The sequence below is a fragment of the Rousettus aegyptiacus genome, unplaced genomic scaffold, assembly GCF_014176215.1.
Source record: "Rousettus aegyptiacus isolate mRouAeg1 unplaced genomic scaffold, mRouAeg1.p scaffold_m13_p_2, whole genome shotgun sequence".
NCBI classification, from domain to species: domain Eukaryota; kingdom Metazoa; phylum Chordata; class Mammalia; order Chiroptera; family Pteropodidae; genus Rousettus; species Rousettus aegyptiacus.
Genome location: NW_023416295.1, coordinates 18,894,849 through 18,919,259, shown reverse-complemented (window position 1 = coordinate 18,919,259; position 24,411 = coordinate 18,894,849). Strand labels below are relative to the sequence as shown.

Genomic DNA, 24,411 nt, shown 5'->3' with positions numbered 1-24,411 from the left:
AAATTAGAAAGACATACTGACATACACCAAGAAGGAAATTACATCAAAATAGTTAATTAATGGAAAGATAAATGTTTACTGTCATACCTAGTCTGATGAATAAGTACTGCTGTCAGAAAGGAAGATGTGATGGCTTCTCTCTTACCCTGGCTTGTGCTCTTACCCTCTTTCATTCAGCTTGTTAATGCCAATTTCTAAAATCTGCCAGCTTTGGATCATAGAGAAAGGAGTAGAAAAGTTCTTACTTGATAGGTAAAGGAGCTAGTTTTGGAGCTCTTGGAACCTGCCAGTTGTTTTGAAGTAATGAAGTTATATGAGTAGGTAGTATCCTGGACACTTTCTAGAGCTCCACTAGGAAATCACACTCCCTCCTCTCCTTTCCCTCTCAAGTCAGAATTCTCTTACCTAAAGTTTCCCTAACAAGGATCAATGCAACAATTAGTCCCTAATTATCTTGTAGTGTCTGCAGCTTCTCTCTGAAAAGGTCATTTTGACCCTCCAGACCAGCTTCTTGAACAGGACTAAGATGAGGCCATACCGGCTTTCCCCGATATCTCTCATCCGGTCCATTGGAAAGACATTTTTTTTCTTGGATCAACTCTGGGAGTTTAGCACAATCATGTCTTAGTTACTCCAAAGTCAAGCTCATTAGTCAGTCTCTCACCTACAAGTCCACTATATCCTTCAAATTGTCTTTGGTTTTCTTAAAGGCATACTCATGAAGAGAATTATGCACACTATCCCCCTCTGGAGGATGTGGGAATCAAAATCACAGCATCAGAATCATTCTTTGCAAATCTTCTTCAATATCTCCCTCAATTTTGCTAAAGTGTTTAAAAATCCCAGTAGTAGTTTTCCCCTCACTTTCTTCTTTCAAACTGATCGTGATAGTCTTGTGGTTCCTATTGTCTTCAGGTCTCAGCTGAAACTTCCATCCAAATGTATTCCCTTACATATATAATTTGAAACAAGGTAACTTTTGTTTTACAAAGCAGTACCTTAAATGTATGTCTGTACTGTGTTAGTGTATTTTTTAAAAGATCATAAAATATTCAGCTCCTAATTTTCAAGTTTTGTAATCTACATCAGTCTGATGCATAGGATAATTCCTTCTGCCGTGCTTTGTGATATGTGAACACACAAAGAAGTAAATAGTATTTTTATGGTGTGTTACAGGAGGAAAAGTCCTTGCACACCTAGTTTCTCATTTACTCGTGATTTCAAATGAGCAGGAAAGCTTAATACTCACATACACATCTGGTTATATCATTAAAATCTCAGAATATTAAACAGTCTTCACTGTTATAACCCATTTACTCAACTGGATAAGCCATTTTTGCCAAGTTTAATTTAATTATGATGATCACAATTAATAGTGGTTGGAAGGGATATAATAATAAAGCAGTTTGTATACCTTGTTTGTCTTATGCTCACTAATGGAAAGCATCTGGTTAATTTTAAAAGCCAGTAACACAAACAATATGGGTAAAGCATGGTGCCGCATAAAGGGCCCTGTGCTTGAAATCATAATCCAATTCAGGTCTGTATTCCCACATCTTTTAGAATATTTTATAGGTATTACCTATATTTAATAAGAATTTATTTTCACATGAACATGTACACATGTGTGTGCATTTTTAGAAAACCACACAATAATTTAGTTATCTTTTGCTGATAATCCATTATCTATAGTGCTTCTGTTCACAAAAAAAAAATTTTTTTTCAAAATAATAAAACAACAGACACTCCCGCACAATTCATACCTATAGGAATCCTGTAAGCTTATTTAATCTTTCAGATTCTTAGTTGTTTTCTTTCTTTCTTTCTTTTTTTATCTGTAAAATAAGGATAAAATTACTTGCCAGAGCTTAGGGTCTAATGAGAAAACTTATGTGAAACAGCTCCATGAAGTCGGACAATAGATAAAGTGGTTGTATCATACTCCTAAACATACACAGATGCACACAAAGACAACAATTCAAAAATAACCTAGCAATATCTCAAAGGACTTCATTTCTGAAATTGCCTGACTGCTATTTGAGATACTTCAAATTTCAACAGTAACATGTTTTACCACTAAATATCACCATTTAGAATACTTTATGTAGAAGAATGTTTTGTAAAACTTCTCATTTGGCAGATTCATTGCTCTATTAGTGAAAGGCTATAAAAATTATATTTTCATTCTATGTTCTTTTAACTAAGAACTTTAAAAAATCAAAATGATTTAATATTTGCAATTTAGCAGGCTGAATGTCTTTAGTAGGTAGAGGTGTCTTGCATACCAGAAGTTCATCTACAATTTGGAAGGTGATCTTTCTCCTAGAAATCTGAAATGCTGTAAAAATTTTATGTGGCACTGAATTGCTTCACGCCAAAAACTCGGGACTTTCTAATATGAGTTTAAAGAAATTGCAGGCTACAATCTTGGTATTTTAAACAAAATTGGTAAGTTGGGTACTTTGGAATTTCTGATCCTAATAAAAATATGAAGTTTAACAATTCCTTTCCAGTCCTGTAATATGCAGACATCAGAAATGAGTACAATACTTTTTTCTCCTAGCTTTCATTCTGTTTCATATGAATCTGAACTAGAAAACATATTGAATTGATTTAAATAGAAACCCACAGAAGGAAGCTGGCTAAAGACATGGAGGCTAACTCATAGTCTGTGACCAGACTGGTTTATCTAATGATGTAGTTGTTGTCACAGTAAATGACTACATGCACAGATTTCTGTCTAGTTAGACATTTGGCTTGAAATAAATACTCAGAGAACGGGGTCCAAACATCAACTAAGCCAAAAGTTCCCTTAAGCTCTGCCAACCTAATGCTAATTCAACTAGGAGTAACATGCTTTTTTGTTTCACAACAAATGAGTGTTTGAATCTATTAAACTGAATCTGATGATGATTTCAGGAACATGTCTGATGAGAACATCATCCTGCTGCAGTAGGTTTGGAACCTAATTTTCTTGTCAAACGTCACTTACTTACCTTGATATCCTAGAAGTGGAAGGGATGATCCAAGAATGGAGAGAGGAAATATTTTGACTGTAATTTGATTCAGGAAAAAAAAGCCCATGTTTAACCACTTAACTTTATTTTGTAATACCTACTTTATGATTTGGTATAAATAGTACAGTATTTCTCTGTCTGAAATTAGCCCCAGCCAACCTTCCTACAGCTTCATTAAAAGCAAGACAAATTTAATGAAATGTAGCAGCTTAAGTAAAAATAATTTACACAGAACTCTTTGTGTCACTTAGCGTGGAATGCTATATACTTGCATTTGCAGATTTTTCCTGTCATATAGCTGATGAGAAAGGCATCTAGAGACAGTGGGAAAATATTGGTAAATAAAGGATGTAACAGAGAGTTATTTGGCTGGAACACACACACACACACACACACACACACACACACACACACTCCCTCCCCCAAACAGGAGACTTTCCAAACTACTTGAAGACGAAAGGGATACACACATCTAATCGCCATGAAATGTGTTTACTCAGAAGACACTGATATACTGTGTATATCACTGATAAACGTTGATATTCTAGGACAAAATAAACAGAAAATACCTGGCTAAATACAAATAATAATGCCTATTTAAATAGCACCACATCATTATTTTCTAAATAGCATTTCTAATGGAGTTTACCTTCCTCTTTGATGTGTTAGTTTTCTGTACTGATGTTAAATATAGATATGGCTCTTGGCAACATGCAAGAATTGGAGAATTTCTGTTTTCTATTTGACCTATGATATCATCCTTGGGACCACAGCAAGCTACGGACTTTGTGGAGTCTAGTGCAAAATAAAAATGTTGGATCCTTTATTCAAATTAAGAATTTCAAGATGGTGACAACAAAGCATGAATCCCTTCTAAGCACATGGTCCTGTGTAACTACACAGATTGCAGACTCATGAAGCCAGCCACACATGGCTACATCACCAATACTTTCCAGTGACCTGCATTTGTATTGCTAACAAATTGCAAAAGACATGGGAGGTAGCTACTTAAACACCATTCCTTGTCAACTCAATCAATGGACAGTTACCTTCCCACTGCATCCACCCATAACTTATTTATCTGCCACCTCGAAATGAACAAGCTGTTGAAAATATGGCATCAAGGATAAGAGCAGGGGAATTAAGATACACGTCAAGTCCTCCAGTTTCCTGTCATTGATAGAAGTGCACAATACTGTACTATTTACAACATCTTTTCATTCCTTTGCTAGAAAGGTCTGGCTCACACCACTGCTGGACACTTGTGAAAAAATGAAACCTTAAGGAAAGGAATTTAGAAATGTTTTCTCATTTTTAGGATCTTTTTTTTTACATTCAAAAAGATAATATCTATAATATATGAATTAAAACTTTTGAACATCAAACTGCCTTGTTCTTGAGTCATTCAAACTCATATAATACACTCACATAAAATATGAATAAAGCTTTTAAAGCCATGACAAGATTAAATTAACTAATCTCTGTATATGAACTCTGTGAAAAACCCAAGTTCAACTCTTCCATCATTATTATCGATGCATTATATTACTATACTATACGTATATATGTACATATATATTTTATACATATATACATATATGTGTGTATATATATATATATATATATATATATATATGTATAGTCTGGGTTCACTACAGAAATTGAGCAAGGAAATTCTTTCATTAATGTAGGCTACAGGTACACCTCAGCTTAATGATTCGTTATCTATCATTTATCAGCAAGTTTATTCTTTTTCAGCATTTCAAAGCTTGACTAATCCAAAAGATAATATCAGTATATGTAAATCCTTAATTTCATTAGATCCAAATTTATTTGGTAAATGAAGAGGTTTTCCACTTCCTTTCATCCACTCTAACATGGATTAGGCCTTTGATGAGATAGTATCATAAATTGACTCACTACAGGGAATATGCTTCTAAGAAAAAGTATACTAACTAAAGAAGAAAAAAGATTTATATGTTTTAAAAAATTCACAAAAATTAGTGTTCAAGATAGAAAGATCAGGAGATGCATTTTACCTTGTTTTTTAAATTATACTATAAGTCCAATGTAAAAGTTAATTTAAGTTTTATCATGTGTATTTCTAGTTAAAAGAAATGTTAGATAAAAATTCTAAAATTTTATTCATTCTCTATTTTTTGACCATAATGATTTGTGGCTGCTATAACAATATTAATATCTTACGAAAAAAAAGGACTGTCTACTAGTACACTTACACTGACTTCAATTAACAAAACAAGAACTCAATAAATACATGAAAATCAGAAAAGAGAAAATGAAAGTAATGGCAATATGATGCTTAACAATTGGGTACCCATAGCTAAGCAATATTCATATTTTAATAGCTCTCAAGGAAAATTATTGCTTCTCTCTATATTTAAAGCATGATCCATCACTTCATCAATCCATATCTACTTATTACAATGTATCTTTCCTAAGGACTACTTTGTCTCAATGACACAAAAATGAGGTACTTCAATTTAAATTAGTACTCCTCTGGAAAAAAATGAGAAAGAATACTGATAAATTTCCACTTTCTTAATATTAAATGTAAATATCAATGGTATGTGAGGAAATGCTTATTACTGTGGTAAATCTAGTTCCTGGTGTCTTCCTTTGTAATTCACTCTGTTAATAACATTTTCTTGTGTTCTCCAAATTTAATAACTATAATATAATGCCTAAATTTATCATCTAAAGAAGTTTAGAAAGTATTATTTAGAGTACTCCAAATCAGTGTATTCTCCAACAGTCAAGTCTATATTTTCACACTAGATTCGGAGTCAGTCTTTGCTAAAAAAATAAAATTGACAGCCATTTATAATTGAAGTTCATAAAATAAAAAGCTTTGGTTCATTTCAACTGTTAAAGCATTTAACAAAAATATAATTAAGCACAAAAGAAGGAATTAAACATTCTTTTTAAAAATACTAAATTAATAACTTGAGAAATGTTTTCTTAACAAAATTAAGTATGCTTGCCTTAGATTGCTAATTAAATAACTCTAATTAGAACTATTTTCTTCTTTAAAAAAATATAAGTGATTTACTATACATACTTCATAAAAACATATTATTTAGAGTAGATTTTAATGTGAGGCAAGCATTACCTGGACAATTGGCATTTCTGAAGTGTTTCAATGTTGTATAGGCCTATAGAATTCAGTTTACTATAACTAAGTTTATTAGATATTAAAGTTCACCATCTAGAGCTTTAACGTGAATTTGGGGCGGGGCACAAACATTCACGCTATAAAAGACACGTTACTTGTGATTTTAACACCATGTGTACATGTGTATGTGTGTGTACATATACACATATACATATAAATGTATATACATCTTTTTAATTCATAATATTATTACATATCCTGATTTCAAGAGTTCAAATTCATTAATTTAGCAATTTAATTTATTCACTTATTCATTTCCAAATTTTTCACTTAACTATTTGAAGATTTACTATATGTTAAAGTTTAATGCATCTTATTCATTTTTGCATAATTTATGCTTAAGAAACCTAAATATGTTTGGCAATCAATCCATACCTAGAATTGAGTTAATTAATGTCCTATTCAATAGCAGGATCCAGAATATTGACTACTTTTGAGATTTTCTAAAAATTTCTATTTTAAATAACAAATTGGAGACATCTCTATAATCATATGAGATAAAAAACTGAACCAGTCAAGTGAATAAGTTTGTTTAGAATACTCTCGGAAAAGTCTGAAGAATTTAAAATTAAAAGTATATAATCCATATAATTTTGATTTAAAGTCTAAACTCAGAAGACATATAAGACACAAACATGGAAAAAGGAGTGACCGATTCAGGGAAGGCAAACATGGTGGTACGATGGCATAAATGGAAATATGCAGTTTTAAAGATGTTCCCAGTAATAACACACCATTGAAATAGATCAGACATTTAGAAACTTCATGTTTGATTAAATATCAGATCTCTAATTGCTCAACCAGATAAATACATCATTTGTGCTTAGTATTTACTCTTTGCTGGTGAACTGTTGTCACAAAAGCATTTGTACATGAAGACATGGAGGGGAAAAATCAATAGCTTTCTGCAAAATCAGCAGAAACAACAACACAAATTAACAATTTGTTTTAAGTCATTTAGATGACACCGAGTTTCACCAGGTGTGTTCTATGTGCAACCCAAAACTGTTGCTATGAAAGGAAAGTTCTCAAAGAGTTCTGTCTCATCAGTGGTCTATGATCACATGACATAAAAGACACGTAGACTCTATTCAGAAAACCACTAGTCCTTGCTTTCTATTAATTTTAGTACAGGAGGAATTACCAAATTAGACATTAGTGTAGCCCCAAGTTAAAACATTAAAAAGAATTCACCATTGTAAATGCAAACACATAATTTAAAATTATCAAAATTAATCCCTTCAGCTGTTATATCATTTCAATAGAATATTTATCAATCATTGTTGATAAAAAGAAATATTACTTTAAAAACCAGAGTGTAATATCTTTAATTTTTGAAACTTAAAATATTCAGAATATCATAGCACATATTTTTAGAAGATAACAAGGTAAATACTAAAGTAAAAAAATAAAAGTTGTAAAATTTTAAGATAATCTGAGTAAATAAGTACTATGAGTACAGCTAGTGCCAAATCAATTTTCATGACACTTAACTTCCCAGGGAAAGGAATGTGAGGAGGGCAAATAAAAACACAATATAACTACAATCGAACACAGAGAGATGCACATGCTTAGAGAAGCTATTAGTTATGTTTGTGATTCGTAGTATAGTCATTGCACACAATGCCAAGCAAAGCTTTGTAACTTAGTTATTATCTTTTAAAACTGCCACTAGAAAAATCCCAAAGTTAACACTGAGAATCTGAATCACAAAAGGAAGAGGTATCATCTTTAAGATAAAGGGAGAACACCATAAGTAGAGATACAGCTAGTAATGTCAACAGTTGGTGACCATTGGTAAAATTACATGCATCTACAGTGGGAAAATGACATATTGATTACTTCAGTTCATACTGCAATAAGGAGCAGCAAAAGTGTGACGTGTGCATGCCCTATTTTTATTGACACATAGGATGCCTGCTCTATGAACCTTTTGGGTTAGTGTACAAATATATAGATGAAAATGATTAAATGCTAATTAATTGCTACCCACACAGCATAGGCAAACTAACAATAATTACAATTCTGCATGCACATCTATTTTTAACATTCTTTAATTAAAGTCTGTGAGTTTGATGCTGTCTCTTGTTAGCTTTGCATTTGTGTGTTCAAATTTAAGGAGGGTGATAACACAATGCAAAGAAAACCCTTAATTAAGGTACACTTTCACTAGGAGGAGATAGACACTTACTTGACCATGTGATTTGAAATATTGAGCCAACATGAGAGGAAGATTTGCATATAGTCCTGATTTGGCCCATGAGTTTTTTCACCAAAATATATTATTAGATTGATTAAATCACCAAAAATATACTATGGAAATATAAATAACATTTAGAACTCTGTACTAAATCATGTAACATCAAGCTTTTAAAAATAACAATTTCTGGAATACAATCTACAGTTCTTAATCACAACTATTGTTAATCATGGTTTAATAAAACCTATTTTTTTCTCATCTTTATTAGATGTCCTTTGACAACTCATTGTGAAATTCTTATAGCTTTTCTGTACATCAAATAATCCTTTGATCAAGATGCCTACTTAGCTATTGGAACCAAAAGAACAGTCTTTGTTTTACTTTCAAGTCTATGGATTGGTTATTTTTTAAGTAAATATTTATTGAATACTGACTTATTCTGTGTCTGGCACTGCCTCAACTCTACAGTGATATTCATAGATGCACTATACTCACTGTCTCATTTTATTCTCTTTTAGCATTTTTTTATTTTTGCTAGTTGGTATACATCACTTTAAACCATAATTTGGAATAACAGAAAAGTTTATGTATTTTTCATTTCTTTGTCCCTGTCAACTAAATGCTTTAATAATCAAATTGTTGACATGTAAGATAAGTCACTTAATCATGTGAATCATTAGCTTCATGGTTCAATTATAATAACAAAGTTTTCTTCTGAATCAATTCACATTTGAAACATTTATATTCAGAAATGTCTTCTGATATCAAAAATAACAATCAGACTTTTCATCTCCTTTTTCATTTATACAAAAGCTAAAATTTTTTACAAAGCATTTTAGATGCTAATAACTTTGGAAGTATATTATTGGTCATTGTTCTCTAATTTTAACTTTGGACATACTATCAGTCTTCATAGACGGTTTTTATCATACAAAAAAAACAATTTCTGATTGTTTTATTAATTATTAAATGCATTTTATGTAAAAATGTGTATTAAAATAATTTTTTTATAAGACTGTGGTTACAACATACGAATTAGGCCTTTTTCATCATGCATTTTCTCTTGACAAATATTTCATTATGTTTTAATCATTTCTTTCTGTGGGTGAAACACAGAAGCTGATATTTTGACTAAAGTCTTTCATAAAAATCTCATCTCTGTCTCTTTCTGTCTTTTTCTATATGTGCATATACAAACACACAGAGAAACTTGGAGAAACTTTTATATTAATGATGAATATACGAGTCTGTACTATTTATCTATCTATAAGGCATATACTGAACTGTAATGATTCTCGAGCAGTAATGATGATTTTGTATAGCTATCCGCACCCCTTCATGATCACTCCTTTTGAAGTAAAGTCTATTTTTAAAAATAACTATTGTAGATTGTAAGTATAGTCTAGGATCACAGAATAGAGCTGAAAGCTAACTGGCCTACCACAAAATTAACATGAGACATAGGCCTTACAACTACCATACTCCAGCCAAATAGTGCTCACAGACACCAATAGATATAAACAAATGTTACACACTTGTGCTGTACATGGGACAGTACTTTTCTCATAAATTTATACTTTTGATGCTTTAAGTTACATGATAACATGTAAAAAGGTCTTGCGTACTTAGCTGCATTACTTAATAGTATCTACTCGTAAGAGATACCCATTTTATACCATTTTAGTAGAGAATCAATTTATCATTCCATTCCATTTCAAAAGCAGAGGTCCAACCCAATCCAGAATGCATTATTGATATGGAAATGAGTGTAATTAGCAGTGTAAATGATCTGTTATTTATGATACAAGTCAGAGCAGTAAATCACCATTGGTTCACTATCATTACTATGCAAATAGAAGAAGCCAGTTAATGGTCCATGTGTTAAAAACAGGCCACTTGCTTGCTTATTTGCAAATGAAAGGCAAGGGTGAGGGTTTAAGGTAGAGATGGTAGTTTATCATATTGTCAGTCTTAGTACTTGTATTTACAATAACCAAGTTGCAGCTAGTTTTAAAAGTTACCCACCTTTCTCTATTGCATAGTCTGCCTTGAGCCTGTTCTAAGGGCACTTTCATATTTAGGGATTGGGAATAATTGGGAGAATGCCTGTAAGTGTTTTGCAGTGTATGAAATACTTTTTATGTCATCTTGAAAAAACACCATAAAATGTCCTATTATGAAATAAAATAGCATCATTGGTAACAAAATTAACTTAATTTTCCTATAAATGTATTTCATTTTCTTATAAGAAGGTAAAGTAGCAATGATTTGAGTACCCAGAGACTAAAAGAAATATTAGTGGGCCTTATTAGAAATTATTCAGTATACCTAAAAGAAATTGTTCTGCCTTTCTTGCTTGGTCCCTTTTGTTTAATTTTCTAGGGTATGTCAGTTTGTGGGAACTTTGAGTGCATTAGCAACAGGCCAATGCTTTCCTAGTAAAATGTAAAATGGGAACAAAAATAGGATGCATAAAAAGCTAGGGTAGGAAAAAGGATTAAGGGAAACTGCAATTTCTATAAGCTTCACATATATAGATCTGATAACTTTTTTAACTATTTAGAAGCCTTACATAAATAGAGAACTTAGAATAATAATGCCTTTATGTTGAAAATGCACATAGTAGATAGAAGTTTAATCTCACTTAAACAAATTAGTTCCATCTTTCGACTGTATATAATTGGCAAATCCCTTACAGAATCTTATTTTTCTATTTTTTCTTATTTTTCTAATCTTATTTTGCTAATTTTTATTAAACTATGGGTTCGGGAATGACATAAGCTGGGCAAGAATCTCATATGAACAATATAATAATATATTTAAATATAAGATGATGGAAAACACATTTTCCTATTTTAAAAAAATCATATATACATAGTGGCTGGATCTGTTGTTCTTGGTTCATCATTTGAGGTAGCAATTTATCTTTCATAAATACTATGTTTTTCCTCTAATTCTAAGTTAATAACAAGACCATTGGTCTTCTTCACCTCACTAGATTTTCCAAAGATAATCTTTTCTGGCTTTTGTTTTTAAAACCTTAAACCCATTGAGAAAATTACTAGCAGGAGGGTGAACAGTTTGGGTGTGAGCCTATGTATTAGTATCAAGAAGAGAAGAAACAGATACATACCCAACTAAACTTGGAAAGAGAAGAAAAGTCTCATGCATTATAAATAAAGTAGCCTAAGTTTCACTCCCTGGAATCCCTTTTATAAAATGGCCTGACATTAAGATATGAATTGTTTATTCCCCAGTTTATCAGAGTCCTAGGAAGCAATAGGTCACGCAATCAAATTAGGGAAATTCAAGGAAAGTTAATACAGACATTATTAATTTTAAAGTTGTGGGCAGTATGAAAGAATAACAAAAGATAGTGCAGGAATGAGACCAGAGCATCAGAGCTGGCATCGGCCGCTGGCCCAACAGGACCTGACCATGGAATAGAGAAGTTACACAACAAGGAGAGCCTTTCAAAGTCAGTTTCCTTTAGAGCAGCAATAATCTTCCATCGAAGGACACAAACCAAAATATCACAGAGAAGGAATCAGGAGAACAAATACCCAGTCTCGATATCTTTTCTCACTCTGATTTCCTGCTGTGGTTTCCCAAATTGACAATTAGATGAACCTTAACAGGATCCAGAAAGCAGAAGAGTCCACCGATAATTATGCACATGCCAGCCTTCCAAGCCAACAGCAAAGCCAGGATTCCCAAGGAAGTAGAAGAGCCTTGTCTTCAAGGTATCACATACATTTGGATAGGTGAGCATACCAGAGGTGACTGTCATGCACCAAAAAAGTAATAGTCCTCCCTAAAAATTTTATAGGGCATCTGACAACATTTTTTAAGCTCTTAATATGTTACATGGATTGTGCTGAGTGCTTTACATAACTCATCTTTCTTCCCATTTACAGTATTTTGAGGTAAGTCATATCGTATTATTCATCTCATTTTATAGACTAGGAAACAGAGATAATTATATTCAATGGGTTTAAATATGTCTGTATTTTATTTTAATTACTTTCTCCAGTTGGGAATTTATCAGCATATTTAAGTCAAATATTAGAAAGCACACAAACATACTTCGGAGATACTGCAGTTTCGGTTCCAAAATACCACAATAAAATGAGTGTCACAATAAAGCGAGTTGTAATCTTTTTGCTAGTGGATGGTCTTACCTTCCATTTGTAAAAGATGCAACATCTGTGAAGTATAATAAAACAAAGCACAATACAATGCGGTATGCTCGTATGTGGTGAACATACAGTGAACAGGCTCTAATTGCCATAATTTCACCACGTATTCTTTAGCAAGATAATTATTTTTATTCTTCTTTTTCTTTGAAACTTCTTGTTTCTCAGTAATTCCTGCAGTCTCTTTTTACATTTAAAATGTATGCAGAATCCCACTTTCTCAACACCTCTATCCCCTGCTACTATACCGAACAAAGTCAACGCAATCTTAACCTGGATTATCACCCTTGTTCCCACATCAGTATATTCTCAACCAAAGAACCAAGATAATCCTTATAGAATGAATGTCAAATCAGGTCACTCCACTGCCCGGAACCCCCCACGGCTTTTCATATGTCTGAAAATAAAATCCAAAGGCATTACATGCTTCCCATACCATTTGTTCTACAGCCACATCTCTAATGACTGCTGCATTTTCTTACTCCCTCATACACAGTGCTTGCTATCTCCTTGAACAGAGCCATCATAGTGCCTTTGCACTTTCTGTGCTATCAGCCTGTACCACTTTCCTACTGGCGTCTTTACTTCCCTCTGATCTTTACTCAAACACCAATTTTTCAATAAGTCTTTCCTTGACCACTCTATGTAAAATTATGCTTTCAATATTCCACCATTCATGGTCCTCTTTCTTGGTATATTCTCTGTAACACTTATCATCTAGTGTTCCATACATTTTATTTATTTATTGTGCCTCCTTCTAAAATGATATAAACTGTACCGGGTCAAATATTTTGACAAAGATTTTTAACTATTTTGTCCATGACTGTTTTCGAAAGATTAAAACATTTGTTGAATGGAATAAAAAGTTGGAGAAAGACAAGACCTCACTATCTTGTCGTAATCCGAGTAGAGTGTTGTTTAGATCGTTCTCTCTCTGTTAATATCATCCTGAGGGATGACTTTCCCTGAAAGGAGATGAGATCAATAATTCAATGGTCATAATGAAATACTAATTTTCATGCTTATTGACAAAGATAATAGAATTTTATAATTAGCAAAGCCGTTTTAGGCTATAATTTTCAATAGTTTTTTTTTCTTTTACCCCCAATGTGTAACCTTAAACAACAACAACAATAGAAAAAAAAATAATAACAACATGATTTTGTTTCTGTACAATGCACTAGTGGTTGCAATTTGCTTGTTAGTTACTTTATATATGATTAAACTGTAAGTAACCAGGATTGTGCTGCTGCACAACTATTGCATCCAACTGTGAATCATACACTATCTTTAATAATTTAATGGGTGCTCTCTCTATATATAATGCTATTGGAGATGCACCCTGCTAAGTGTTAAATAACTCAGCTTCTGTAAATATAGCCTTGAATTTTCTAATTTAAAGGCAAAATTAGACTTCAATAAGTCTAAATGTCACCAACAACAGTAATTAGCAGTTACATCAGCTTATTGAGAATTAGCTGATAAGAATCCAATTAGATTTTTAAATCATCATTGCAAATTACTGAGCTCTATTTCCAAGGAATATACTTTACATCACTAATGACCCATCGAAGTTGTAGAGTGTAACAGTTTTGTTAAAGAATGACCTCTGAGAGACCTACTTTTAGTTAGCCTCTTCAATGAAGAATCATTCATATAATTAACTTGCCTCATCTCTTTCCTGAGTTATTCAGATGGGCAGTGAGGAGGGCAGCTACACACTACACACTCCTGGAATTATCTCTAAATCTAATAATATAGCATTTTCCATGTATGTTATACAGTCTTGATTACCTGGTAGAAAAATTATTAGACATCAATACTACAATACAAAGTTACATATTGTGCATTCTTAAGGTGTAATATTTTATAAACTTTATACTACATTTAGCTAATTTATTTCACTTGTAGATAGAGTAGCCTTAATAGATTAACTGATATTTTCTAAACTATTTTCTAAAATTCCATTGACCAAAGTTTCAAAATGGATATGATTATTCAAGCTCCAGTTTACATCCATTATCAGTGTGACGGTTCGTGTAGAAGCTATATAAAGTAAGAGAAAGCTTTCTTTTTACCTTTTTATTACGTGTAGAACATTTTTTTCTTAATATCTCTATATAGTCTCTAGCCATACCACCCTGAACAAGCTCAATCCCATCTGATCTCGAAAGCTAAGCAGGGTGGGGCCTTGGTTAGTACCTGGATGGGAGACTACCTAGGAAGACAAGGTGTTGTAGGCATAAAAAATTAAAAATAATAATAAGGGATTATAAGATGACGAGATCCTTGCAATCTGTGAGGTCAACCAAGGGTTGCCTCACCTAAAATAAAAGTCTGTATATATTATATAGAGAGAGATATTATATTATACATACACATACACACATATAAATTTGAGAAACTACTGAGGTAAATTTAACAATTCTCACTTCTGCTCAAAATTATATATGATTTCTGAAAAGACTAACCTTCAACCACTTGTATTTTATCATAGAAACATCTTCATATTTAAAAACTGACAAAATGTTACAAATTGTATCTCCTCTTAACACAAGTCTCATATTATATTTATTCTTTATTTCATAAACCATGTCCTCAACAAGAAGAATTGATCTAAGAAAAAAATGGGTCCTTGACAGAAGACCTTCCTTGGAAGAATTTTGATCTATATATAATTCGTCAGAAGTGAAGAACCCATAGATATCTTGAAATGTTAGAAACTATAATTTATTTTTTCTTGATTCCATAGTAAGTCAATAGGAAGCCACAACTACTCAAGATAACAAATCAAATACATTGAAATCTTCATACTCTGGAGTGATGAATGAATTCTATGTGATGGTAGTGTACATTCTAAATTCAACGCGTGGGTTTACTGATGATTTTGTCATGTACTCTTACAGAGTCATTTCTTAAAAGAGGAATGAATGCCCAAAGAGCTACTTTATTTTTTTAATCTTTTTTTTTATTATTATTATGGTGACATTGGTTAATGAAATCCAATAATTTTTAGGTGTACAATTCAACAGCAAGGCATGTATATATTGTATTGTGTGTGTAAGGAGATACTTGAAATTTGAGAATTATTTTTTTCTCTCTTCGGCTGTTAAACTACCTCTCAGGAAACTAATAAGCACAAAGTGAAATTAAGCAAGGTGACTCAATTATGTAGCTTTATGTTCCAGTTCCTGCTCATGATTTAAAAAGGCTTGTTAAAATCATTTTACTCCTTAGTAGTCAGCAAGAGAACAACCAATCCACAATGGAATTTCATGGTGTGTATTCACAGTCTTATAACCTGAATCGCGCCCTCTGGAGTTCCAAAGATCATTGACAGGTAAATCAGAGCTGTTATAATGAATTCCAAAATCTCATGACTGCATGAATAGAAATATGATTTCACATGGCCAGCAAGTCTTTGCATTTAAGAAGTGCTAGAAAGACAGTGTCATGGTCCAACTTCTGTCCCTGAAGTACCTAGATGATGCTTATGGGAATGACAAGTTTTTTTCATACTTCAGAACACTGGGGATTAAGAAAAAGTGCTAGAATTCTTATTTTTCCTTGTATTATATATTTGAAACATTCTATATTTAGAACATCTATATAGGGCTTAAAAGAGACAATAAAGTTTTTCTGACACAGACTCTTATGAGCCTTAGGGGTATGGGTGAAAAGGATGTGGAAAAAAATAACCATACTATTTTTTACCACAACTTGGAATCAATGCAGTCACAAGACCTAACTCATATACATACACATTTAAAGATATTCACCTTAGTAAATGTCCACCTTTCAAAGGGAATCCTGAATCTTTCTCTTGTGCCAGTGTCACAGCTAGTTTTAAGAGTAGATACACATCCCATTCAAGTGATGACCAAAGGAAATTATGAACGAGATAGTGTAATTGTTCCTCTTATCGTCCTCTCATTTTCAGTTACTATCTCCTACGATTCCACCTAATCCACAGGTAAAATCTCCCTTAGGCCCATTACCACCACAGACCCAGAATCTCCAGTTTTGTTTTCTTTTAAAATCATGGCCAACATGTATGTAGAAAGGAACATTTTGTGATGTAGGCACTCGCTTATTTGAAGTTCTAAATTGGTGATATCAAAAGACCACCATCCAATGAATCCAGAAAACAACAAAAATAAATTCTTTATAATATTCCTATTATCGCAAAATGTAATAAATAAATAACATAATTACAGGGAATTTATACTTGTAGAAATAAAAACATGCATAAAGCTAATGATAAAAACTAGTGTTTACTAAGAAAATAAAAAATGCCAGGTTGTAGACAAAATATCTTCATACATATCCTAATTTACTCATATCAACCCCTTAGATAGATGTTAATATTATTTAGATACAAAAGCAGTCTTAAAATTATATCTGACCCAAGCTCCAGAGGTAGGATTTGATCCCATGGCTCTCTAACCCCAAAGTTCCTGCTCCTAACATATGTTAATACTAGCTACATTACTTTAACACTTATAAATTTACATTTAAAGACAGTGGTTTGAAAAGGAAAATAAATAATCCTCCTTTGGTATATTCTAGAAAGTGCCCAGATATGTCAGAGCCTAGAAATGATTCTCTATTGAGAATCTTAATCAATGGATAGGGAACTCAGTACCTGTCCCAAGACAAATAATTATAATCATAAATACAGGGAGAGGATGTGCCATTAAAATCTGCCAATCATTGTATATAAAGAGGACACCAGAAATTAATAAAATTAGTGCATGTAATCTAAAAATGGTTTTTAGTAAACACTGGTGGCAGTATAAACAGGCTGTGGTAAAATTGAACAAACAAACAAACTCAGAAAAAGCAACCACTAAGACCCTGAAAACCAACTAAATCAATTCATTTAGAAATTCAAATTTTATATCAGTTATAAATCATATTTTCAAAGAAGTAAATATAGCATCCTACAAATAAAAGAAAATTTAGAAAGTCACATCTTCTCCAAGGAGCCATAGCTGACATCCACCAAATATGATAAGAAAATATATTAAAGTAATTAAAAGACTCAGCCAGCTTACGTTGATAGGTGATTCTATCTCCAGGATAAATGCAATAATACTCTCAAGAGAAAAAAAAAGAATGATGAAAAGAAATAGCTACTCAGTAGCTATGTGATCTTGTGTAAACCTCTCAGAGACTACATTTCTTCTCTCTGGGCCTCAGTTTCTTGATAGTCTTTTCAAGTTTTAAACATCAAGTTTTACAGCATATTTTTTGCTTTTTCTGAGAGAAAAAAGAACATATACAAGTGAGTTCTATCTTTACTTAGCTCAGGTAAGGACAAAAGTTAAGGATGACGCAATCAGATGCCAGCGACAAACCTGTACCTTAAAGTAGCAAAGACGTACTGGAATGGCCGAACCTTTCTCAAACAAGAGACTTTTGACATATTAAGACTTGAAATAGATCTGAATGCCTCATTATTAATGACAGAAGGCAAAGAACAGATTTAGGCAGAACACGCCAAAGGCAAGAGTGGGCTGGAGGTCAGGTAAACCAGAGATCACAGGTTCAAGCGTTAGAGTAAATGCTGAAGAGCCCGGGTCCCTGTAAAAACCAGAGGCTGCTTGTGAAGCAAATTGTATGATCTCAGGGTAACATGAAGTGTTAACAATAAGGAGAACCACAGAATCTGACCAAAGGGCAGAAAAATGATTTGCATGGTACCCACCCGTGGTGGTGTTTATCCTCATTTGCCCCATCTACAACTATTCCTAAACCAGTTTGGCCTGGAGAATATAAAGAGAATACTAAACACAGCAGTGTGCTAGAAATTATTCCAGCTCCATGAGTCTCCCTGAGACATAGGCATTTCTCATAACTTCCCCTGCTTTCAAGTTTGAGGATTTCAGATCAAAAGTAATGTTCTTAGCTGGGACATGAACTTGGTAGTAAAACTATATGGTGGCATATGTAGCAATTTTTAAGTTAAGATCTATCATAACTAGTATCCTGCTTTCTTTTACATTATAAAAAGGAGGCTTTGGAGGTAACAAACCTGTTAACCTGTGCTCCTCATAAACTTTAAGTTCTGATATTTAAGAAAACTAGAACGGTTGGTCAAAGTAATTTTTTATGAGAAACTCATTCTTTTGGTTCTGACTATGACCCTTCCTCCTAAAGTATTCCCTATCATCTGCACCATCTACACTACACAATAATCTTTAAATGCCTTTGTAGGACACATAAGCAAGTCCCTCACCCCATAATCTAGTTAGTGTTGCCTCCTAAACCTGATTCTCTAGCCAACTTCTTCCTTGCTCCATAGGTCTAAGAAACACCAGATCGTGTGTAATATCTTGCCCGTATCATTCTATTTTTTTCCCCTCCATGCCTTTTCTTCTGTGGTTTCCCCTAACTGGAACACCTCCTCCTCTTCATTTGATTGTTGTATTTACCCTTTAAAATTTACCTAAAATACCACCTCCTCCAGGAAGTCAGCCAGCCTGATATTTCATCACCGTCCCTCCCTAGTTCATTAGCAAACCAATCCATTCACTAGTTCTGATTACATAACATTCTAGGCTTAAATTTAGCACTGTAGTGCATATTATTCCATGAGTATCTATTTGCACTTCTTTCGAGTTTTATGTCTATGAGGCTGACCTTAAAGTGACTACGTACTTTCTTTTAGAATAGAGTTTACAATTCGGATAACATCCACCAGTTAAATGTAATGCATTTTTATGTCTATAAGGAGAGATGTGATGCAGCATTGTATAATGAGAAGAAAAACATGTTTTTTGGAGCCAGACTTAGATTCTACCCTAACTCTATTACTTTGTTATGTACACTCTGGTAAGTTAATAACCATTTTCTGCTATTTTCAGACCCATAAATATAGGAGAAAAATACCATAATCATTGTGTTGTCATAAGATGTTATATAAAAAGCAACGGGCAAAATGGGTGATAAACAAATATTATTGATGATTTCCTTTCCACTGTAGGCTCCTAGAAAATAAAGGATAATGATATTTTTAATATCTCCAACAATTAGCAAGCATAGTGTGTAATATAATATAGGTACTTTATAAATGTTTGTTGAACAAATAATTATGAATAAATAAATACATAAATATGTAATTAGTAAATTATGTTTCTATATCTCAAGCTATCAAAATAAGCAGTATTTCCTAATTAATATTGACTAGCAAAACTGGTAAAGTTTTTAGGAAAATTAATTATGACATGGTTGCAAGAAAGCCCAAAGACATGAATTAAATTTAACATCTTGCTTACACAGGATTCTTGATTCTGGTCGCTTGCCTCTCTATTCCCCATCCTATTAGTCGTTCTGTCAAAGAATGATGTCTTGCCAAGGCTAGAAGGTCTATAGGCCCCCCAGAAAATATAAATGAAAGAATTTTATAATAATCACCTATAATTTCAACATTAACTTAGATATTCTTTCCCTCAGTCTTTATGATACATATACATCCACACATATATACACAATTTTACCATAATGTACATAACTTTTATGTTTTACTTTTTGCATTACATATTGCATACATTTTCTATATATATTTTCTCTATATATAGATATATATGGCTATAAAATATTACATTTAGATATTGTGCCAAAAATTTCTTTATTAAAAGACATTTCAAAAGTAATGATGTCATGAATATAAATTGTTCTCCTTGAAACTTTTTTTTTGTATGGAGGACAAAAAAAATCCTGCCCTTTGTTCCATGTACTTTTGCTTATGAGAGAGAGAATGGTTACACCACAGCCTGCTTTCCCTGGATGCAGTTTGGCCACATGCTTTTCTACTGCTTTAAAAATAGTCCAACCAATGTACTGTATACTTGAAACTGATAATAAAATAATTTTTTAAAAAGAAAAGAAACAAGTGAATTTATAATTATACCAAAATAAAAGGCCAAAAAAATACCAAAAAAAAAAAAAAGTGTTGGCATAACCATAATTTAGTGTAGCACACCTGAGATATCTTATGCAAGTTCTTGCTGAGATAGGAGGCTTAATTGTAAGAAGAGCAAAATGAAGCCAGAATAGGTAAAAGACTCCTTAAGATTACCCTGCTAGTAGTGATGATGCTAGAAACACATCTTTCATTCCTAGCTCACCCACATTCAAAATTAAATATTCTGCCTCACTTCTAAATTTGCTATAAAAAGGTGTTTCTAGCTCTACTTTCCAGTTTTCCATTAATTCAATCAAACTGCTTGATTTTTTTCGAGAACTATTAATTACATATTCCGCTGTGATTTAGATATGTGTCTAACATCCAATATCTATAAGGTATTTGTGGATCTAAGATGTGCCTTCCTTCCCTTCAAAATACCTCATTTAGATCACTCCGGTATGAATTCTTGCTACTATAGCTCCAATTCTTTAATTAAAACTGTTCTCCGGTGTTAAAATGCTTTATTCCGAAGGCATAAACTTTATACAATATTGGTCACTGTGAAGAAAATAGAATAATGTGATAGAGTGCCTCTGGTGGGAATGGAAGAAGAAAGTTTGAGGTTTAATAACAATAATCAGGAAAGGCCTTCTTGAGGGAGTGACAATAGAGTTTATTCTAATGAGATTCAGGTAGCCATCTAAGACATGAAAAGTATTCAAGAACAACAACGATAACGATAAATACAAGTGGAAAGCCCTGAGATATTTATATAGAATAAATTTATTTCACATTTGAAGGACAAAAAGAAAAGTATAACAGCAGGTAAATTAGGGGTGGGGAGATGTACTAGAATAAGATGCTCTCAGAGAGGTAATTAATTAGGACTGGTACATCTGGTGCTCTGTAGGATGTGATAAGTTCACAACTCAAATAAAGGAAAATCAAAGAAAATCCATGAGGGCCATGTTTAACAAAAATACAATGACAACACTGTATCAAACTCTTCCAAAGAGAAGAAGATGTCCTAAAGTAGACAGGGTAGGTGAAAACTTAGCTTACCCTTCATTTTAAAGAAAAATCAAAGTTCAGCAGATTTAGGCTCCATGTACTCCATTAGTATCTCTAAAATATTGTAATTTTGCCATTGGAATAAAAATGGTTTAAAGTCAGGTAAACCATTAAGTGTAAATATTGAATGGAACTGGTAAATAACATCTAACCTACATGTCTCTTTTTAACATATTTGAAAAATGTCAGTTGGGAATTAACAGGAGGAAAGAGCTTGATCCATTATTTTATCAGGAAGTCAATACAAAAGAAAAAAAAACTAATTGGCACCAAATTTCCAAAAGGTAAAGTAATACGTCCCATGTAGGGTTGCTAGCTAATTCCACTAAGTGCTCCTCTAAAGACTTAATCTTTTTCACTTAAAAAAACTATGTCTTATTAAGCTAACAAAGACTAATTATTACATTTTCCCAGAAATATTTTCAAGATGTCCCTCTGTCTTTTATTACTTGTTATTCTTCACATCAAGGAAAATGTTCTCCATAAACATCATTTTTTGGGTTTCCCTAAAAGTAACAATGTCCATCCTGAACATTTGCCTTTCGTCTGTATATATTTAATTTTTAAAAAGAAGAAACAAACATATTAAGCACTATTAAGAGTTATAAAAGTAGGAAGAAAATGTATAAATAATTTAATGAGCTTTCCAGTAGTGAAGAGCGAAAGTTAATTATCTGTTACTTACATAGATCATTAAAAATTTAACTCTTCATAAAAGAAGTTTAAATCTATTCAAGGTGTATATGCATTTTAAAATGTTTACTAGTTGCAGACATTGCTTTCTTCCATATTGGGTTTCCAAATGCTTCAAATCTTATACTGTGTCTTAATTATTTTCATATGCATACCTGAGATTTCATAGAAATATTAAGTGCTTCGTGAATGGTTACGGAATTGAACTGAATTGAATGGAATCACACTACTATTTGTCATGAAGCAGATTTCAATATCATATAGAATCTGGGGTTAAACTGCTTTGTTTTGGACTCAAATTCAGTGCCTTAAGAGGTACTGGCAACTGAACTATTAAAAAATTTCTGTAATGAGAAGGCTCAATTAAAATATGGCTCCTCTACCAGGATCTCTAAGACAATATTATCATGTCTTAGAAGTGCAGTCACACTTTTAAGGTCTACTTGCACACAATAAATTAATTAATTAAATAAATAAATAAATATATAAGTAAATGACAATGATTTACATTCATTCATATTTCAAGTCTAAAACTTCGTTCCTGCTGTTTTGTGTACCTAACAGAGTTGACTTCTAAGGGAGAAAACTGGAAGAGATAAGCCCATAAACTCAGTATCAGAACAGATTCCAAATAATTGCCAATACAATTAAGAAAATCCAATTATTTCTTAAAAACTGTTAAAAAGACTTATTTTGATCCCACACTTGCTAATTACACAAGATGTTACAGAATACCACCATTTTTTATCTGTGAGGCAAAAGTGCATGTGAATATAGTGTATCCAGCCATGTGTATAATCTTCCTTCAGTTGATTCTCAGTGCATTGTATCATAGTAGGCGTGTAGCTGTTTCTGCCTCTTCCATGCAACATACAAAAAGTATTAACTTTCATAGGAAGAAATAATGAAAGAAAGAAAAAGCAGCTTCTATTTGTACATAAACACCAAGCATGGAGATTCTATACTGCATCCTAGGAGAAACCAGGGAGCCAAAATAATGAGCTTAAAACCCAAGAAATCTGTGTATATGGTACAATTATTTGAAAGCAGTTACTAAATAATCTCCTACATGATACTAGCATATTTTCCTTTGTAACATGTGCTACTCTGTTTATCCACCCCAGAATTTTGTCATTATTTTAATTGCTATTAAGCTCTTTGCTCAAGATTTTATAGCTTCTGGTACTCCCAGATTCTCTTTGTGTTTGGGTTTTGTAGCACGTGGTCAGGGAGGTTACATTCACTTTTCCTCTTATGTTTAGCCTCATTGCCTCAATCTTTCCTTCCTGCCTAATGCATATGAAGTCATTTATCTTTTTATATTTCTATTCAGTCGAAGTTCTCATATTTCTGTGTTTTTCCTTTTAAAAAGAAACTGTGGCTTCTCTCATTTTTCCCTAGCTCATTAAGATGCCAAAATTTATTTTTCTAGTGCTTATATCTTTTTCATTACTAAATAGCACAAAGTGTCACCACTATGTATTACCATGAGAGGTTTACTGACCAATTTCTTATATTTTAAAAATGTATTTCCAGCTTGTTATGAAATCAGCTGCATATTAACCAGCTAAAGTGTCATTAGCAGAATTATTTTACTGCCAATGATAAATATTACTGATAACTGATGAAATTTTGATGGTGAGAAGACATACAAAATATATCAGACACAATTCTCTTTTGGTAATTTGTGATAAAAAAAAAAATAACACAATTTTTATAAGTAAAATTTTTGAAAGGAAAAGCTAATTAAGTCAAATGTGCATTTTTGTTAAGAGGATGAAGGCTTTATTTAATTATATATAGCTTTCCCCTAATGAGATAATAATGATAAATATCAACCCAAGTCACACTTACTATGATGTATTTTCCAAACTAGATTCAATGTATTTCATATTGTTTTTATTATTGTTTTCATTTTAATTATAATTTTCATTATTTACCTTTTGATGATTATTTACTTGAGCCTTTTTACAGACTCTCTTCACAGTGCATTAACTGTTGTACTATTCATACTGTATTAACTTTTGGCCCTCAAGAGCAGAAGGTGTCAAATTCTGTCCACTGATCCATGACCAACATGAAAAAGTATATTCACACGTATAAAATATTCTCTCATACAGGTATAAGGA

At 32.5% G+C, this 24,411-nt stretch overlaps 1 protein-coding gene and 1 pseudogene across 6 annotated transcripts in view; one reads left to right on the top strand and one right to left on the bottom strand.

The window, feature by feature from the left end:
* Positions 1 to 24,411, bottom strand: part of ERBB4 (erb-b2 receptor tyrosine kinase 4) — a 944,884-nt gene that overhangs the window by 839,517 nt on the left and 80,956 nt on the right. The gene's annotated exons all lie outside the window — the stretch shown is intronic.
* Positions 14,730 to 14,849, top strand: LOC118614836 (annotated as a pseudogene).